Source organism: Stegodyphus dumicola, chromosome 7, assembly GCF_044657685.1.
Source record: "Stegodyphus dumicola isolate Sdum_Otavi_A_Nest chromosome 7, ASM4465768v1".
NCBI classification, from domain to species: domain Eukaryota; kingdom Metazoa; phylum Arthropoda; class Arachnida; order Araneae; family Eresidae; genus Stegodyphus; species Stegodyphus dumicola.
In genome coordinates, this window is record NC_140774.1 from 204,669,968 (window position 1) to 204,690,578 (window position 20,611).

At 32.2% G+C, this 20,611-nt stretch overlaps 1 protein-coding gene across 8 annotated transcripts in view; it reads left to right on the plus strand.

Annotated features, from left to right (window-relative positions):
* The window catches only part of LOC118188745 (uncharacterized), a 320,917-nt gene that overhangs the window by 70,724 nt on the left and 229,582 nt on the right, over positions 1-20,611 (plus strand). The window contains exon 1 of one of the 8 annotated variants that reach the window (XM_085821269.1): positions 8,952-9,419. The exons of the other annotated variants lie outside the window; for them this stretch is intronic. The gene's annotated coding sequence lies outside the window, so the exon portion shown is untranslated. Of the gene's footprint in view, positions 1-8,951; positions 9,420-20,611 lie in introns of those variants that run through there. 8 annotated transcript variants of the gene reach the window in all.

Here is a 20,611-nt window from a genome sequence, read left to right on the forward strand (position 1 = left end):
GGTTAAAAATGACAAGATGCAATGACAAGATGACAAGCAAAGATGGCTAACCAGCTGATTGGATATTTGCTAAGCTGAATGTATTCCTATTCAGTCATTGCTGTATTAATTCGTATGGTATTTGCTGTTGGGCCAGTATAACTACTACTTAACGAATCGGATCCTGAAAGAATGATTCACTCAGAGATATACCGATGATCCACCGACATAAAAAATTCAGTTGCTGATTCAGGCCAGTCGAATTTTAAAATCCATTAACTTTCTTCCAAACGCAATGCCTTCCGAAACTATCCGCAAAACTCACGCTTCGAGATTTCGGTCGTAGTTACTACTACGCATTCCTCTTTGATTCTAAACAATACTTTTCCTCCCCCTGTTTCCCTCTCGAGGAGCAGCTTCGCTTTGCATTTTTCGTAACCCGTTTTTCATTTGAAGAATGCTCCATTAAATGCTAAGTGGCGAATACCTGGCGATGCTTGACCAGGAGTGGACAATGAACCGACGATCTGCCTATGAATTTACATTCCAGCTGAGTTTTCGATAGAAGAGAATACGGCAGTTTTTTCTTCATCCACTACCGTTTCTTGATAACTGTGTTTTACTTTCACAAAGAGGACTTTGAATATTCTGTTAAGTAGATGAACTCGGCAGATAAGCGTCGTGCTCTTGGTATCCAGGCAACCGTTAAATTATGAATCAGCTGATAGCTTTTTTGGAATGACCATATTTTATTTTATAAGCCATACGATTTATTTTGCAGGGAAGAAGCGAAACATTGTTTTTCTCTCGCATATCATTAAATATTCTGTACATATATATGTTTACGGAAGACTGTTTTTTGTTTGTAATTCATATAGATCTACATTTTACTGCGGTTTTGATGAAATTTGGTGTATTTGACCCTCAGAAAAAGAGGAGGGTCACTGCTTACATAAGACTGGTAACTGATCTGGTAACTACTTGAAAAACCAACCCACGGACGTTACATAAGACACGGGACGTTTACATTAGATGCCATTCAAACAGGGTCCGATTTAGACTATCAGAGCCCTAAGCATTTAAAAGATTCTGATACCCCCGTAGGTATCCGTATGCCAGTTCCTTTCTTTCCTCATTTTTTAGCCAAAAGGGCGTTGGCCCAGAAGGGCTATTAATTTCGTTTTGGCATTTTGCGTTGAAAACTTTAAATGTCGGTTCACTTTTCAAACTGTTGCCACCAAATATTACAGCCCCGTATTATATTTAAAGAAATTAAATAATGAAGAATCCTCATAAATGTATATATGTTTCTCGCATTGTTATAAAACGACGGCACTTAGAGCCATCCAGTTTTGATTAACGTACGTTTCCACCCAAATATGCGTATATGGAAGCCCGAATTTGGAATTTTCTTTATTAACTATTTCATATTTTAGAAAACTTTAACGAATTTTCGATTAACAAACTCAACGATTTCAAAGCGAACAATGGGAACACTGTACGGGGGAAAAATTAAGCACATTTTTATCTCGAGTGTGCGAGACTGTGTATCGGAAATTCTAAAGATATGCTAATTTTAAAATTATTTTGCGATATTGCTGTTAAACTGGATTTTATGGTTTAAGTGCGAAGGACATGATGTTCAATAAATAAAGGTAACCCACAAAACGTTAATAAAACACCCCTTTGGTACCCCCAAATCTGAAAGCTTTCAGATATTTATTTTATTTATTATGCTTCTACTTTCTCTGGTTTTTGGTTTAACTGTGCGATGCATTTATGGTAGAACCGGCAATGTTAAATTTTTTGGTACTACTGTGTTGCCTGAATACCAGAGAACATTCTTGTGGTGTCCCATTTCCTTGTTGTCCTTGGCACGCGATATTTGCTTAATAATTAGTTTGCTATATTGTTTAATAGTTAATCCAGCCCTGCATTTAATAGACCATTTAATGAATTAAACGGTTAATTTATTCCACTGAATGGCATCCATTGCTCCACAGAATGAATGTTCATATGAATATCATATTCCATATCAGTTCAGTGGAAGAATGGAATGTGAAAGGGATGTGGAGGGATGAATATGTTCATACGAATGTACATCGATACATTGAAAGAATTGTTCATGGGAACTTATCGACAAATAATATCCCATTAAATGGATTTGTATTTCATTGATTGAATGAATGGATAGGCATTCTAGTCCAATGAATAAACTTTCAGTGTTCATTCAATGTCCGCCATTGTAATACATCTCCATCAATTTCCTTTTAATCCAATGTTCCTTCCATTCAGTTCAGTTCATCTCTATTCAATTCAAGGAGCCATTCAGTGGAAATATTCATTTGAACCATTGAATAAAACAATAAAGTTATTTTGTTATGCATAAATTTATCATACCTTCATATGAATAATTCAATGGGTTCATTATTTCAGTTTTCTTGTTAAGCGGTTTTGGGAAAAGGCCAAGTTAACAATCGGATTCTCACGCGTATTTTGAAAAATGGTGAAGAAATCTGTCAATGTGGATGCCGATTTTCCGAAAGCTCATTTCCGAAAAGTATATGATTGACAGTAAGACGAGTAGCAGTTCTGACTAAAACCGTTCAATGCCGCATCGTTATTTCTACACGGCCAGGTACAGTTCTATTCGATCTTGATTAAACTTATTTTGAACAATTCACTTGAACCAAAATGAGAGGAAAAGCTGAAGTACTGTTACGAATCTTGTATATATGTAAATAAATTCAGTGAAATTATATGTAGAGTCGCTTAACATGAAAATCCTCAAGAGTGAAGCGGCGTGGGAAAAATAAGCTTACAGTGCTCAAGTCCACTTAACATTGACACATTAAGTATTGTTAACATCGTTAGACACATTGTAAGACAATGTTAACAATACTAATATTGTTAAGTATTGTTAACATTGTTAGACACATTGTAAGACATTGTTAACATTGTTAAGTCCAGTTAACAATTAACTAGACATTGTACACTTAAGTCCATTAACAATTAAGTCCACTTTACAACTGTTACATTGTTAGTACATAGTTAAGTACATTGTTAAGTCCACTTAACAATTAACTAGGCATTGCCCACTTAACTAGACATTGTAAGACATTGTTAACATTATTAAGTCCACTTAACATTGAGATTTTGGGATTTGAGATTACTGACAGATTGGCAACTAATTTTTATACTCAAATTTGGTGAGAAATGGGCGACATTTTAGTCCAATCCCTGTGCAACTGTAACTGCATATATAATTGTACCAGTAACTGTAAATGCTTTCCAACTATTTCGAGAAATCGATGGTAATGGAAATTTCTCGGCCACCGGGGGGAAAACTGTACAAAACTGGAGAGAGCAATAGCAATAGTTTTTACTTCAGAGTTGACTTCGGAGTATTTGAGAGATCTCCGTGCGAGCTTCACTTTTTAGATTTGCATTACGTTGCGTTTAACATTCTTAGTAGTTTGAAGTGGTAACTACTTGTGAACCTGAATTATTCTAGCTCTGGAATATTCATCATGATCTAGAGTTATAGTGATTCATGATTAATCTTGGTTAATCCAGTTGTTCAGTCCATGAATCATCCTGGATTGATCTCGAACTTATCATGATGATACAGGATTATTCTGATCTGGATCATTGATCATGATGTAGGATTATCGTTTATAATAATGAATCTTGGATTCATCCTGAACTTATTTAAAATGTGACAGGAACAACATACCATTACCAAATACTAGCATTAGCCTCATGTCTTCTAATTATAGAAGACACTAGAATATGCTGTAGGGAACTTCGACGATTAAAACATTTCGAGTTAAAAACTGTCTCATTCCGTGGGTCAGAAACAGATGTTAATATCAAATGCGTTATTCGAATAACATGCATAAAAAAGGCGCTGAATTAACAACTTACGTCTAATTATTACCAACGTCAAACATAAAGTTTATTAGAAGCAACTAATTGTCTACAATTAAACTGAAATTTATGTTAAGCGTATGAAAATAGAGGAATGTGAGGTTCCGCCTGACCCTCTAAAGACTATTATGGGGAAGGGGATATTGTGATAGAACAATAAAATCCTATGTTCGTGTATTTTCTGAAGTATTGCATACAAATGAAATATCCGGCCAAACAGCGCATGCGTATTTATGCATTAATAGTTTGTGTTTGAACCTGCATTGGGAGGACTGGGCGCGTATAAATCCAAAAATGAAGTTTTCTTCTCGGGGGTTGGGCGGTACGTCGTAAGGGGGAAAAAAAAAAAAAAAAAAAAAAAAAAGGGGGGGGGGGTGACTGAGAAAAGCGTGTAGTTATTTTTTTTAATTTACTATTATTATTATTATTATAACCATTCTTGTATTAATAGTGGACGAAGAGTTTGTTTTGCAATCTATGAGATGTTCAAAATTTTGCAACAGATGTATTTTTAGATGTTCAAATTATAAAATCATAAACGGCTAATAGTTGAAAATATTCGAACCATATTCAAAACTTGACCAAAAAAAAAGTCTGAAATGTTTCAATTTTAAATTACGTTCAAAGGGGCGTTTTTTTAACATTTTATGTGTTAGATTTATTTATTAAATATCACGTTCTTCTCACTTAAACCATAAAATTCAGTTCAACCGTAATATCGAAAAATAGTTTTAAATTGAGCATATCTTTAGAATTTCCGATACAGAGACTCGCGCGTTGGAGATAAAAATGTTTTCTCTGCACAGTGTTGCCATTGTTCGCTTTGAAATCCTTGAGTTTGTTAATCAAAAATTCGTTAAAGTTTTACAAAATAGGAAATCGATAATAAAACAAATTCCAAATTTCAAATTTGATCTTCCACATGCCCATATTCGTAAGAGGATTACGTCATTCAAAATTCGATGGCTCTAGGTACCGTTGTTTTGTAACAGTGCGAGAAATATACATACATTGATGCAGGTTTTTCATTATTTAATTTCTTTAAATATAACACAGGGAGATAATACTTTGTGGCAATAAATTGAAAAGTGATTCGCCGTTTGTAGTGAATCGAAGCAAAATCGCAAAACGAAAAGAATAGTCCATCAGAAACAAAGCCCCTTTGGACTTTAAAAAAAAAAAAAAAAAAAAAAAAAAAAAAAAAATGTCGCTAAAAATTTGATACGAATTTCCTTTTAAAGATTTTCCGATAATGCAAGAGTAAATTACTTGGATTTTTATTTTATTCATTAAGGCAAAATATGCGCGAAAAATCGTTTCGTCATTAAATTCATAGTCATAGCGGCAAACACTATGAGTGAGCTTATAATAATAAATACTTCTTTCATATTTAATTTCCGTTTCTTCTTTGTGGTTAAATGAGACCGCGGTTGCTAAATCAGCGAATGTGAAGGCGTCTGAGTACTTGGAGTCTGAAATCTTGTATGGAATGCACGATCTGGGAGCAGTTGATGGGCCAAGAGCTTTTTCCCGACCTTCCCCCCCCCCGAAAAAAAAAGATTTTAGAAAACAAAACTTTTTAATTGAATTTTGAGATTGGAGTCTACAAGAAATTTCTAGTAGTTACGCCTTGTAATTCAAACGTATTGACAGCTAAGTAATAAATTTCAGGCCGACATTCATTTCAAATAATTGTAATGTGTTGAATTAACCACTACACAACTTTCTTTAAATTTAAGCTAAAACTAAACAAGTTAGGAAAACTTTCCAAGTGGGACAAAACTAGAGTATAAACGATGACTCTTTTTTAGAAAAAATACATATATTGTATAGAAATGATTATAAACGTCTTTATTTCTCACTACAACAACAATTTGGAGAAAAATGACTGGAAATGAATTGTAGATGTTATAAAGTATTTCTCCAGCCTTCTTAGCATGCCTTCGAGGTGTAATGGTCAGCACACTCGGCGCGTATTCGAGAGGTCAGAGGCTCGAGACCCGACGAGGACGTTGCACATTTTTCATGTCTCTTGCTTTGAAATAACCTAATGTCTCTTCATTGTTCATCTGTAAATATGGCCCTTTTTTAAATTTATTAATTTTCAACGACGGGAAAAAAAAAAAAAAAAAAAAGAATTTTCACATGTAAATGTTTTTTTCCCAAGCAAAGCAATTATACTTCCTGCACGAATATGTAACTGAATTTGCAAAAATTTGTATTTAAATCTAACGACAAATAAGAAAAAAGTTAACCAAGCTGTGTCTTCAAATCCTTAAATAAGATTTATATCACAGTATATTAGACTTTTTGGGACATAATAATTAATGTCATATTAATGATAATTAATTTACAGTAATTATCCACCAGTTCTTTTCTGGACGTTTTATTGTATCGTGTTGATATCACGGCCTTTGTGTCTCACTGACGTAACAGCTGTAAAGCTATGCTCCAGGCAAGCGGAAGGCCAAAAGTTTACTCTTTCGTCTGGGTTGCCATCGGCGGCGAGCTTATCACACGCTTCGCATCATCCGGAAACGGTGAGCAATTATTGTTTTATGTGTGCCATAATTTTCTATTACTCATGCGTTGCTGAGAGACTGAATGAGCTTCGATATGAAATGGATTAAGGGGTGTTGGAACCCCAAAATCTTCAAGAAATTGTGATTTTGGATTTTTGCATTTTCAAATTCTCTACACTTTAATCTTTCTAAAAATACCATTCTTTATTCTCTATGAAAATTACAACTGTAAAAAATCTAGTTTTAATTTGTCATCGACTGCCATCGATGAGGATTTTTACATAAAAACGCGTTTTTCTCCAAACGTGATTTTTTTATACTTGATGTACCTTCTCTCAGGAACTACAGCTCACACGTATCTAAAATTTTTACGGCTTATTTATTAGGTTTCCTAATATTTACTGAAATGAGCTTTTTGTGATAAACTTTAAAAATTTTTTTTTTGTGTGTGAGAAAAGTGCTAAATTTTACTATGCCTAACAAAATATTCTCTAAATTACTCTAAATTTCTAAATGTTTCAAAAGCTCATTTCAGTATAATCAGATAGGTATACTTTAATTACACAAAAAATTTCAAGTGTGTATCTATAGCAGATTTTGAGAAAAGGTACATCGAAAATGGCCAATTTAACACTGTCGGTATAAGGGTTGCTGATACCCCTTAAGGAAAAGTTCTGTGTATTTGTAATAATAATAATAATATGTAATATTATTTTGGGCATTACACGGGAAGGGAGAGATGCCCATGGGGGACTTTTTAAAGGAAACTGGCTCGTATTCACGTTACACATGGGGAAAACCACGAAAACGCCCAAGCAGCCATCCCGCTCGCTTTGACTCAAACCCTTGACCGAACTACCAGTATTCAGGGACTTTTTCCACTCCGGCCGCTGGTGAGCAGTAATAATGATCGCTTTCTTCGCAATTACGCCCCGTTATATTCGGTAGCAACATAAAAAATGTTTCAAAGCTACCTAACTTGAGAAGTCTGAATACAGCGTTAAATTGTTATCGTGCATTTTTTGTTTTGTTTTCAGTCTTTTCCCAGTTTATTCTATCAGTGTTCAGTTTTCTTAGTAAGATGACTCGCACAACTTGTTTTGTCCTTTTTATTAAAAACTTTCTGTCTTTTAGTTCTATTTATTAAACTTAATTTTCTTTGAACTTTCGCTACATCAAATTCGACAGCACACTCATAAAATATTAAGATAAAATATAAATAAATGCATTCCAAGCATTACTAACTTTGTCTTTTAGCTTTATTTATTAAACATCATTTACACTACTTAAAATGGCAACAGTAAAATCATAAAAAAATTTTAAAAGCAGCATATGCTTAGAATTCTCGATATATATATTATAATCATAATTACAAAACACTTTTTTAAAATAAAATATAAACATGCGTAATATTTCCGCGCATTAAGCTGCCAAAAAATTATCAGTAAAGACATAAAATAAGAAATTTTTCACAAAGACGGTCGGCCAAAAAAGTGAAAATCGAGACTATTAACTTAATTAAAAATGGTTCATACTGCATCTTAATAACTGTTGTATCGAAATCCAATTTTTAGTATGAGGAGAAATATTGTGTCCTATAAGCAATATGTAAATTAAATAAGAGTCGTAAAAGTGGCAATTCATCCGAAACGAACTTTGTACATATCCAACAAGAAAATATGCAGATTGTCCAAAAAGTGTAATTTTTATTTAAACTGTACGAATGGAGCGTTCAGTTTCTGAAGTTGTTTTCCATAATATTCCTCGATCCATAGTTTCACGGGTATAGCGAGAATGGACTTCATAACCGGAGTAGCGATGTTTGACAAGAATTTCTGGAGCTAACTAACCATACTGCAGGAAATATATGCAGTATAGTCTGATGCTTTAAACGTATCAGAGACGTGTGTATGAGGTGAATGCAGCTAATTAATAATAAATAGCATGTGGAAGAAGACTCAGCCTTTGTTGATAGCGGAACAATCCCTCAACGGGCAGCAAAAGACTGAAAAAAAGTTATTTGAATAATGTCATGACGATGTAAGAAAATGTTTATACAGATTGATACAAGGCTGACGCATTGTAAATTAAAATTCAAAATAATTTGTTGCCGCTTGGCTAATGCAACAGCTTTCTGCTTTGTTCAAATGCGATTCTCTTATAAGTGAAAAACACGTGTGCCTCTGTCGGATGATAGAAGAGATCCATTTGCATGCTCTTGATCGGTATAAAGAAGGTATAATTTTTAAAATTTTTTATCGATTTATTTTTTATTTTTTGGCGATTAGAATAGACGAAGAACTGGTATAAAATCATTTTCATCTATACGAGTTTTGTTTTGTCATTTTATTTTTGCTAACGGAAATAAGAACCTCGGGAGCAGAACGTTGCGCTTTGGCGATCGTTTCGCGTTCTGTTCCGCGTGAAATGCCGTTTGACTTCGCCAGGCCTCGATCCGCTGAGATTATTCTCTCTCGCTCTTGTAACCCTATCATTGACCACCTGGGGAAAGCAGCGCGTAGAACACCTCTAAATAAAGTCACGTGCCTCGTAGATTAATACACGAAGCCTTTGGTATACTCGATCCTCCTTCGTTGCATTTTGTTTCCCAAACAGAAGATTAAGAGCACAGGTGTTTTCGAATTTTTTCTCTCGTTTTTGAACCTTCCGCGGTTATCTCAGTCGCCATGGTGACGGTGAGGAGAAGCCAAAATGTGCGCAGACGACATTGGTGAGAGGGCGGAAGTTATGGGCATGGGTTTTGCGGGTTTATGATGATTAGTGCTGTTTTGAAAGTCATGCGATAGAATAATCACTAAAGTTTTGTCATCAAATTGCTCGAATCAGGATAGACTCTCATTTCTGTTGTGGATTTCGTATTGGTATAATTGCAAAATATTGCGATGGAATTTCAGTGAGTTGCGTTCTCTAAAAGGAATTTCAGTGATTAATATTTCAACTACTGGAATATAAAGTAAAAGAATTTAGGTAAGTGATTTTATTATACTTTATTTATTTCGAATTTTATTGTTGATTTAAAAAAAATCAGAAGTAACTTTTCAAGAACATTTTAGGTACTTATTACATTTAGAATTAACAATTACAACATTTAGAGTTTAGAATTTTGTAACTTGTAAATGGCAGCCGACTGAAGAAAGCTTAAAAAAAACAGAAGCAAATCAGCATAATAAATTTTTATTATAATTTATTTATATTCTTTATAATTTATTTATATTTTTATTATTCTTTTTAATTCTGTGTATATAAATAAATAAGTTTGAATAGATATAATTGGGAACTCTACGGCGTCAGGTGTGTTTTGTTTTTGAAACAGAAAGTTTAGTCACCAGAGCTGAAGAAATTCGATTTACCTTCAACTAGAAAAGATGGCTTCAGTCGTTTGAAATTTAAGAAGCATCTACTGGCTTACATAATAAAGAAAATGTAAGATTTAATACTTTTCTTTATGATTTAGCAATTTGCCTTCTTGAAATAATATATTTCATGTAGAAGTCATTTATTTATAATACATGTCATATAGAAGATGGTAAAAAAATATTCAGACTAAATTCTAAATCTTACAGAATAACAACGTAAGTTAAAAATATATTCCAAGGGAATTAAAACTGCAAACTACACGAAGATTTAATATAGTGCTTGTTCTGCTATATTAATTTTTTACCTCTCGTAATTTTCCCTTTGCCTTAAACAAAGTGGGATTTTACTGAAACAAGGACTATTTCTATTTACTTATAAAAATTTTTTATTCACTTCTAAAAATTTTTATTTATTAATAAAGTGATGCAACCTTGAAATATATTGAAGCGTTCTAGTAATTCATTTCTTTAAATAAAATGTATTAGTCGATTAAAAAGTGCATTCGTTAAAAAAAGGCATGCTTAGTTACCATTTTTTAATTCTAACATCACTGCGAATGAGTGAATTATTTCGCGAATAACTAAATTCTGTCATCTTGAAATTTCCAGCAATTCTAGCAAATAGTTGTTAAATTGAAAATTATCGTTTTTAAGGAATTAAATAATTACCAATATAAATTCAGGCATTTTAGTGTTTTGCTAAAATATTGCATAGTTTAGAAATAGTTTAAAATAAATAATTAAACGTTTTGTTGAAATACATTATTTATAAAGTTGTTTAATGTTATTATATTATTTCTTTGTCACGAATGGCAACATTGTTTTTCTTATAATGCTGGAATAAAGTAAATGTATTAGCCAATAGGTAAGGTGACTGATTTGTGACATTTAAATTTCTTTTCAGTTAGTAGTTTTAAAAAAATAATTAAAAACTAATTAAAATTTATTTTTACAACGGTTTTTTATTAATTAGTTCGATTTCAAAGCTAAGAAATCGAAAAAAGGTTTTGTTTTTCCCGACGTATTTAACTTTTATGTAATATAGCATTATACTTTTATACTTAATAATGCTTTATACATTAGCACTTCTTTCATTTAATTTAATCCTTTTTTTTATACTAGATATTTATGTTATTCTAGATTTTTATACTAGATGCTTTCATATTTTCATATATTCGAAAAGCATTGAACTTTTATCGATTTTATCCTATTTGATGATCTGCATGTTAGTATGATAAAGAATCTGTAAGCAATATGTATGTTTTTCTCATTATGGATAAACGATGGTACCTAGGGATTCACAGTTTTAAGTACATGTAGTCCGCCACCGGACACAGTACATGTATCTCGAAGACCGCATTTTGAATTTGTTTTTGATTTATTTCATATTTTTAATAACATTAATTGTTTTATGACATTTATCTCATTAATTGTTTAATAACATTAGCATTTCGTTAAGTGATTTAAAAGCGATATGCTCTTATCTTTATAGCGATTAAACGTTTCACTTTTGATCAAAGAAATCGGCTATTTTAAAGCAAATGTGTTGCTACTGCTGGAAATAATATACTTTTGTCCTCAATGAACCAGTATGCTGCCACTGAGTGACTCCTAAGATATTTTATTTTAAAATTTAATCTGTCTGTTATTGAATAACAAACTAAGCGCTTGTAAAGAAATATACGCAGTTCTTATTTATCTTTTTTCAAAATTTAATCTGATTGATTTTGTACGTTTCTTACTGTATCTAGAAGCTTTACTTGAAATCCTACAGACCCTACTAGATTGATTTCGAATTACTACTGAGTCTTAAACAAATAACAAATACCGAAGAAAGTTAAAATAACCTTTTTATTTAAGCTTAAATTGAATTAAAAAAAAAACCACAGCCTTGCGGTTTTTTAAATTTAACATAACAGAAACTTCAAATATAGATACCGTAGTCGAAAACTACATATAAAATAAACTACTGAAGCTGCTTCAGATATTTAAGGGCGCATATTTTAAAGCGTCGGCTAGCAAGACGCTAAAGCCGGAAGATAACTTTAGGCAGAGCTAGTAAAAACAAGATGTGGTAGCCAGAAGCTCTAATTCTAAGCATTCAAAACTCTCAGCTTAGCGTATGAAGGATCAAAGAAGAAATTCAAAACTCAAAGCTGTTTCTAACGCAGTAAAAAATAGCGGAAGAGGAATTGATATAAGGTTGTGGTAAGCTCTTTGAAATTGCAACTTCAAGCTTTTTGGCCGTATACTTGATCAACAGAAATGTACAAATTCTTGAAGTGAAATTTGCAATCATCGCACATCAGCTAAACCTGCATAATGATTCCATACTCCGAATGTTATGGCTCGAGATGCTGTTTCATAATTTAAGGGTTATGTATCATTTCGGCTTTCCTAGTTGAGGCCTTTTTTTAAATCGTGCCATTTCAGACTCTCTTGATATTGTGATTCTCGTTTCAGCCTTTTTAATCTACGATCAATGCAAAATCCGAAAAGGCACATGACTGTGCAGTATGCATAAACTGATGACCTTTAAACTTTAGACACTGCTTAAATAAAATATTTATAACTTTCTTGATTATACCCAATACAAGATGTTTTTAAAATTTGAGTAAAAGGTTTCCTTGAAACTGAATACTAAATCTTGACAACTGAAATACCAAAACAAAAAAGTGGAAACTTTTTTGGATTTGACTAGCATTAAAACCGTATTAAAAATAATATTCTAAAGAATCATAAAATCCTCAGTTGCAATCTCTACATATAATAAAAGAAAGAGTCTATGTGTCTTTCGTGCTGCGCTTAAGCTAATAGACCGAGGGGTACGACATTTGGTATATAGCATCTAGACAAGAGCCAGTGCACTTGGAAGAGATTTTTTCAAAATTCAATTCAGAATTTTTTTTTTCTTTAATTTTATCTTTTTGATCTTATCACATCATTTTGAATAGTTTCGTTCTTTTAGAAATGTGGTTCTAGCAACAGTTTTTCATTCAATTGTATACTGGACTGTTGAAAATCAGCGCTTTTGCCACTTGAGAAAATAAGGGCGATCATTCTGTGCAGTTTTTAAATTTAATATTTCTCTTGGATACTAGACGTTTGTCGAGAGAAAGCAACGGGAAGTTGGTTAATTTACTTATTAGGTTAATTAATATTTGTATTAAGAGATATTGCTTATATCATTGTAATTTTGTTATATGTAATACTTTTTTTCTTATGAAGTTGTTCTACAGAGTAAAATTCTGTGCAGTTTTTAAATTTAACGTTTGGTGTTCCCGTCAGGCACTTTTCCGGTACATTTAAAAGCCAGACGAAGGCTGGCAGCGTAGCTGCTAGTTTTTAATAAAATAGATTTATTATTTTATGGACTTTTGAACATGTGACTTTCATATTAGAAGAGAATGTTGATCCATGTATTTTTTACGACTATCTGCCTATTCGCTATTCAAGTAAGAAATTCCTTTCCCAGTGAAATGAGTGTTCCGATACACCTTAATCTCCAATAAGGAAAGTCTAGAAATAGGAAGGCTGAAAATGGGGTGATTTTTGATGTCCTCATCCAGAACACTTACAAAAAGTCCGAAATGGCATGATATTTGTTGCCACGTCAGGAAAGCCCGATCACGGCACAAAAGCCTAATTTGCATTATGGTGAGAAATACGGAAAGAAGAAGTTATAGTAACGGCTTAAATCGTCATAATTGATTCATTAAAATGAAATACCTTACAATCGAAATAAAAATGCATCATATGTCTAATCAGAAAATGCGTTTAATTCATCATATGTCTAATCTAATTATTTTTAATCGTATGATTGTAGTTTTAAAATTATATACACGTATGTATTTAATGGTATCTGTTTTAAGTCCAAATCAAGAGCTGCGCCTATCGAATGCGTAGATGTATTTTAAATGTATTATAAGAAGGAAATCCTTTCTAAACAATTCAGAACTGATTGACCAAAGTTGAGCAAACGTGTTCCCGTGCTTTCGAATGCTACGACCTTGGCCACGTAATTATGACTATGTACTAGCTCTTACAGTTGCAACCGCACGAGCTACAAGTTCTTCATTCCTCAGGGGGTGATCATGTTGCAGTATTACATGCGCTGTAACAGTTAAACACAAGATTTCACCCGAAAGTATAAAGTAAAAAAAATTGAAAAATGCTTTTATGGGAAAAAACAAATAAAGCATATGAAAGGGTTCAGATTTTAACGACTGCCGCTCTTTTAAACTGAACATGTTTTATCAGAAGAAATTACCCATAGAAATGGCCCAGGTTGACTAGCGAAATATTTTATAGAATTATTTATGGAATTTATTTTAGAATACTTTATAGAATGAATAAAGATTTAAAATTTCAGTAGTTCAACAACTTTTCAATATTACTTCTTCATCAAATAACGGGCAGATTCTGTTTGAAAGATAAATATCATACATTTTGCCGAATGGCAACAGCCTTGAATGAAAAGTGAAACAAACCATTTGAAAACGAAAAATGTACTTGAAAAGTGAGAAATATGAGATGTAATTCTATAAAAATATTTACTATTTTTAATTAGAATTAAATGCATTTTTATTTAAATCAAAGAGATTTAAAATTAGAAACATAATATTTTTAAGAAAGGAATTAATTATTAATCCAAAGGGAGCTTTGTCCTTGAAGGACTATTGTTTTCGTTTTTGCGATTTTGCGTCGATTCACTACAAACGGCGAATCACTTTTCAATCTGTTGCCACTAAATGCTATCGCCCTGTGTTATATTTTAAAAAATTAAATAATTAAAAATCTGCATGTATGAGCGTAAAACAACGGTACCTAGAGCCATCAAATTTTGAATGACGTAATCCTCCTACGAATATGGGTATATGGAAGAACAAATTTGGAATTTGTTTTATTATCGATTTTCTATTTTGTAAAACTTTAACGAATTTTTGATTAACAAACTCAAGGATTTCAAAGCGAGCTATGGCAACGTTCTACAGAAAAACGTTATCTCCAGTGCGTGAATCTCTGTATCGGAAATTCTAAAGGGATATGCTCATTTTAAAACTATTTTGCGATATTGCTGTTGAACTGGATTTTATGGTTTAAGTGCGAAGAACGGGATATTTAATAAATAAATGTAACGCACAAAAAGTTAAAAAAACGCCCCTTTGGACGTAATTTAAAATCTGAAGCATTTCAGATTTTCTTTTTTTCTTTTTTAATAGTTTAGTTTATTCAGCAATAATAGACAGATTAATGAAAGAATAATACTTTAGATTTTTCCGAATGGCAATAAACTCGAATGAAAAGCGAAAGAGCATAAAACTGGGTTTCGGGTCTAAAGGTACCTTTGGACTATAAAGTTTTTATGAAGTATAATTTTATTTAAAAGCGTGCAAAATAATTTATGAACTAAAAGGAAAAATATTTATCTTATACTTTTATGCCAACAAAAAATTAGAGAAGTATTTTTACCAAATTTATCCGCAATTTGATATCACAAATAATAAAAGCTTGGGGCGACTTTGATAAATTTGTAAAGACTAGTCAAGAGCACTGCTAGCCGCTTTAAATAATTGTTATAAATAAATAATTAAAAAAAATGTACTGGACCCAGTAATAATTAATAATAAGACGAGTAAATATTATTTTAAATCGCTTAGTTTTTTAATTAATAACAAATAAAATTTAAAAGAAAAATATCTCTCTCTATCTTTAAATTAAATATTATTAATATAATATCCCTTTGCAGAATGACGATACAATGCCGCATGGAAGATAAAATATTTTATTCGGGACAGTGGCAAAACATTTCTTTTAAATCGCCAAGTTTGTTGATTAAGAAAAATACATTGGGTTTTAGCGTGTGGCAACAGTCTTCTTTTTTTTATCGCCGAGTTTTCTAATTAATTTCGAACCATAAATATCACACATTTTGCAGAGTGCCATTCAAAGCTCGTAAATGGGTTCATTTAATTCGCGCAAAATACAGAGGGTGTTTGCACATTTTTAGAATGATTTCGGGGATGTTTAATTAATATTAAATGCATTGAGTACTTTTTTTAATGTTAGTACTGATAGCCTTTTTCTGGACTATATATCTATATTACGAGTTCCATGACAGCAGGAATTTTGTTAAAATTTTCAGGGGTATTGATTTCCATTCTTCTTAAGATACGTTCCAGTGTTCATTCATTGTGGTGGATTTGCGCTTAGAAAGAGACCATTTGCATTAATAGTTCATAAGTGAAACGTCCAAGGACTTCGCAGGAATACATTGAAAATGTTATATGCAGTACCTGTATCAGTCTTAATTTTTTTCAAGAAATGCTGTGTTACTTTTCGAAGTATGACTTGTTGCTTTGTTTTGATGACGTTTCACTCTTTGAGAGTCATTGGGATAAGGAAAGAGAATTTCTTCTCTAAATTCTCATTTGGCGCGGTCACGTGCCGCGCCAATATTATGTGTGGAAGCTTTTTTAAGTTGTAAATATTAGTTTCTTATTTTATTTATTTATTTATTTATTTTTTTTTTTTTGTGGCTATAGATGTACAGACTTCGCAACTGTTTTCTGCTTCGACTTTTTTCCTGCCGTTACGAACTATTTAACTTAAGAAACATCAGAAATATTACGTATCTATTTTGAGTCCCATGCAGAAATAATGACTGACGTTTGCGATTAATAATGTTGCTTATTTTGCACTTAAAAATCTTAATACCGTCCATTTTCACAATGTTTCTTAGTTACGGAATAGGAAATCCGGATTCCTCTTCAGAAGTCCTTCAGTCTACAGCTTGTTTACATGCGACATATTGAAAGAAGAATAAATTTGAAATGATATTTCTCATTTCAGGTAATGAGTTGTTGCCAGGCATTCCAAAACATTAGGTTCTCTCCCCCCCCCATTATCCAAATTATTTTAACAATGTGCATATTCCCTCTGTAGATAGTAAATAAAAAGTCGAATTCGGGTTTCAAAGTGCACACATTTGAGTAGAGGACTGTTATGCGTTAAAAAATTATGAAAAGTGTGCAGTGAAAATATTTTTGAAAATGTCGATGCCATTCTCAAATATGAATGATGGGAATGCAATTCCCATGTTATAAATATATACCAAATATATAAACTACGTTAAAAATATGTGCGTTATAATAAAGATACGTAAAAAATATATACTAAATTTTGTTTTTTATTTATAAAAAAACAAATAAATAAATATCAGGTTATCAGATCAGATATAAATAGAAAGAATCGTATACTTTCGATGCTTCGTCATGAGTATAATCACAATCAGATTTGCCATTCTATAACGTTCTATTCGAACATTCAATATTCCTCATTCTCATTCTTTCCATCTTATCTGGGACATTCGATTTCTGCGTTAAGAACAAAAGAATGTGTTTAACAAAGGAATACCCTTTACGTTGAGCTAAAGAAGTCGTGTATGAATGCTAACAGGTATTCGATTTCTTTCGCTTCGTAATTGGGCTTTTCCCACGACTTTCTTCAGCCTCTTCGTCCCTCCCTGCTTCCGCTGGGAGGCTAGGGAAGTCGTTTGCACTCTTCCTGCAACAAACGATTCGCGTTTCTTCACCTTGCCATAGTAAACAGAACAGTAAAGAGGCCTTTTTTTCTCTTTCTTCCCCCCCCGACGGGGGCCCTTTTCTTATGCTGTTTCTATCGCCCCATTCGTAAGCATCATTTCTGTATGGTTCTTAATTTCATGCAGGCCCTAATAACAATTAAAAAACATAATTTTAGCGTAATTTTAAACCGGTTTCTTGTTAGTTTGGGTCCAATACTGAAATCCATTTTTCACGCTTTACGACCGAACAGATTTTCTCGAAATGTTGCCCACATACCTTAAACTCGGTATAGATATGTATACATATGAATCGTTCAGATTGTATAAAATCTAGCTTTTAGTTAATAGATTTTTCTGTCTAATTTTTTGGGGGGAAGGGGGAGACAAGCTTAACGAATTCTTTGATTTATTGAACTTCTATTTGAATAATTACAAAGTTGATTTACTTCTGTTTTGTTAGTTTCTTTTTTCCTTTTTGGTTTTGGCATTTTTTGCGCTTATCATTCATGCAGTTTGCCACTGTGCTTTTAGTCATTTTAGTTCAAACGGGCTTTGTCCCTGAAGGACCACTCTGGTTAAAACCATAGCTAGCTCGGTGATATCTCGCCAACTTAGCGAGGTAGCGATTTGCTCAATGTTTAAATAGACTTGACCCTGTATTCTTACTTTTCCCGCAGAGCTTGCCTTTTGTACATTTTCATGTTACATTATACAAGAATGCTACAATTTCACTGAAATTATTTACATATGTAGAAAATTCGTAACAATATTTTTTATTTATTTCAATTTATTTTGCATTTAAGGAATTTCAAAATTTATTTTTAAAGGACTTAAAAAGTGAAATCCTGCGCTATCGCTGCTAAGATAAAAATTTAATTTAAAAGAGAATATATGTAATAAAACACGATGTGATGATTTGGGAATGTCGCAGAAACGAAACGTTAAAGCATGAAACAATAACTGCTCATGTAACAGATTTAATAAGAAGCAGTCTTGACAGATTTAATATTCATTTTATTTTAATTGGCATTTGGGACACTAATTTAGAAGTCAAACAACGAAAATCAGCGTTACATTTGAAAATTTGCATCTGTGACAATTTGCAGTTGTAAAGCTGATTTCTGTCGTTTGACTTCTAAATTAATACTTGTTCTGCGTGTTATTTTATCTTAATTATTTGGGACACTGTTCAAGAACATAATATTTACATTTTTGAATTTAACAAAAATTCTCTATTCGTATAAAGCAAATATAAAATTAAAATTTAAAATTTAATTAAGAAATTTTAATTGCAAAGAAATAAAAATAATTATTATTGTTGCAAACTAATTTACGATATCATTTAAATTCTAAGAGCATATACAAATTAATTGCACTTATCTAAAACTATGAAAAATATATTATTCCAAAAAATTAAATATTTATTATTCCTAAAAATTGCATAAGTGAATAATTGTTGAGCAGGCAGGAGACAGACTTATCAAGGAGAAGTTGCCTTTTCAATTACTCAATTCGTGTTTCGTCATCCATATAGGCAAGGGTAAAAGTAAAATTCAAAACCAAAAGTAAAATCAAATGTTGTGAATTAAAAAAAAAAAAAAAAAAAAAAAAAAAAAAAAAATTAAACAGTGGAATTTTGAGAAAGCAGCAAGTAAATGAGTTAAAATTAATTAAATTAATTAAATATGGCCGTTGAACTGAATTTTACGATTTAAGTGCGAAGAACACGATATTTAATAAATAAAGGTAACACATAAAAATGTAAAAAAAAAAAGGGCCCTTTGGGCGTAATGTAAAATCTGAAAGTTTCAGACCCCACTTTTTTTTTTTTTTTTTTTTTTCTGGTATTAAGCTAGAAGCCGAAGGATCAGGTTTTCTACTGAATTTTAATTTGTACTTTAAAATATTTATCTTAACACCTAATTTCGATTCCAAGTAATTACGTGTTTGACCACTTTATTTACTGATTTTACTGCGCAACATAGATGTTGCCATATTGAGATAGAAACTTCCTTAACGTGCCGGGTGTCGCAAGCCGAACGATCTCGGCCTGCTTTCGGTCCAAATAATCATTTGCATGCGAATATGCGAATACCTGGGACCGGTTCCTGTTTTATTTGCTCGACCTAATTTCTTTCGAATGCCGAACGTTCCTTACATCTGATACGCTGAGACGGTTGCCAGCCAATTAATGAAACTTTTTGTTTGAATAGTATTTAAAAATAAACTTTGGAAAGGCTCGCTGGCGGCGAAATTTTCTCAGAGGAAACGAAGTTCAAAGTGTCAATAATGCCTGGAATTAAAAATATGTATCGCAACAATGATAACTGAAATATTCGGAATTGAAGTGTTACATTTATTATTATTGAATAATGAAGAATTAAATATGTATGTATGTTTCTCGCTCTGGGAAAAGACTGAGGCACCTAAAGCGACCGAATTTTCAACAGGCGTACAGTTCGGAGACCGAATTTGAATTTCTTTTTAGTCCAAAGGGGCTTTGTCCCTGAAGGACTGTTGTTTTCGTTTTGCGATTTTGCTTTGGTTCACTATAAAATGTCCGTTTCACTTTCAAACTATTGTTTTATTATCGATTTCGTAATTTGTAAAACTTTAATGAATTTTTGATTAACAGACAGGATTTCAAAGCGAGCAATGGCAACGTTGTACAGAAAAAAGAAAACTTTTTATCTCCATCGCGCGGAACTCTGTATTGGAAATTCTAAAGATAGGCTCAATTTAAAACCATTTTGCGATATTGCTCTTGAACTGAATTTTATGGTTCCGAAGAACGTGGTATTTAATAAATAATAATAAATAAAGGTAATTGACAAAAATGTTAAAAAACCGCCCCTTTGGACGTAATTTAAAATCTGAAACCTTTCAGATTTTTTATTTATATTCTATTCAGTATTTACTGCGAATTTGATGAATTTTTGATTAAAAACATAGATATATAAAAGCTTTGCTATGGCTCTCGGCAAAGTAAACGCACGTATGTAGTTCCACGTGGTTTCGAATCTTGGTGTAATAATGAATATTATTATTCACCATATTTATTATTATACTTGGGTAAGTTTAATCTCAAGCATGGCCGAATTTGTGGTTTTCGCCATGTGTAACGTTACTAGGAGCCATTATTCCTTAAAAAGTCCTCCACGAACGAAGAACATGATATTTAATAAATAAAGGTAACCCACAAAACGTTAAAAAGTCTG